Source organism: Lipotes vexillifer, unplaced genomic scaffold (assembly GCF_000442215.2).
Source record: "Lipotes vexillifer unplaced genomic scaffold, Lipotes_vexillifer_v1.1 scaffold301, whole genome shotgun sequence".
NCBI classification, from domain to species: Eukaryota; Metazoa; Chordata; class Mammalia; order Artiodactyla; family Lipotidae; genus Lipotes; species Lipotes vexillifer.
This window is the reverse complement of record NW_006792529.1, coordinates 268,289-269,633: the sequence shown is the minus strand read 5'-3', so window position 1 is coordinate 269,633 and position 1,345 is coordinate 268,289.

Genomic DNA, 1,345 nt, shown 5'->3' with positions numbered 1-1,345 from the left:
CAAATCCAGCAGTCTTTCCCTGTAGTTGATGAATTCAAACAAGGTAAAATGTGTCCAGCTCTGGCTGCTTTCTTGGAATAAAAGAGTGGAAGACACCCGGGTCCTAAGAGTGTTTTCAGGTCTCACAGGGTGCGGGTAGGTTGTTACACACAAGACCACCTCGACGGCACAGGCTGGGTAGGTCTTTTTATATCATTAAAAAGACTCCCTAGACTCTGCACCACAGGCACCTTTTCATGTGCTGTTCCACGCATGCTCCAGGGAGGTCTCTGCCCCAAACCGCCTCCCTGTCTGCTAACTTACGACTCATCCTTCAGGGCTTCATCATAGTCATGGCTCGTGTCCAGCCTCACCTCTGTGACCCCTTATGCCCACAGTACATCATCTCATGTGGTAATTATTGTGAACTAGGTATCCCAGGGCACCTAGCACAGTGCTGGCCTGGCTTATGGAGGCCTTCAATAAATACTCGCTAACAGTGATGCTAATGTAAGTGTAGGTATGTTCACTGGCCCATATCCTTAGGCACCTTCATAGTATTTTACCCAATACCTTTAATGCCCAATGTCTTCCTCAGTGTCCACATAGACAGAGTTGATGCAAGACAGTTACAAGTGGTTCTTTAGACATTATTTCCAGACCACAGCTGTAATTGTATTAACCCAGAATAGAAAGGATGCTTTGGGTTGCCTTTTCCTTGTCATCGTCTCTGACAGATTATCTGAGAAAAGATGAAATTAGAGTACTTGGGAAGGGGACACAATTATATCCTCTGCTGCTGTGCATGCTAGTGTTTCATTGCCCGCCTGTTTCCTGAGGCCAGAATCTTGCTATGTTCTCTAGAAGCTGCAGCACACTTTCAATAGAAGTAATCTGAGGGCTGACAACTACTATTTATTGAGCACTTACTATACTCCAGGTACTGTGCTAATCATTTCACTTAATCATTTCTCGAAAAAATTCAGTGAGGAAGAGGCACTATTCTTATCCCTATTTGATGGAAAGGCAAATTTAGGCTTACAAACATTATGTAATTTTTCTTAAGTTTGTGCATCTAATAAATGGCAGAGTTGGGATTTTGATCCAGGTCTCTGAATCCAAAAGTTCACGCATATTCTTTTCTAGGATGCTACTCTAAGCAGAACACAGATCTGCAATGTAAGGAACACTGGGGTTTGTGGTTGGCTTCCCAGTCTTTAATCCTCTCTTGAATTTCCAAGGGAAGATAATTATGTATCAGTGATTTAAACTATCCTACCTGGGAATAACCTACTTTTTTAAAAAGGAGTCCTCCTCACCTTGTGAATAAATAGGAACGACATTATTTAAATTCCACTTGAAGTTT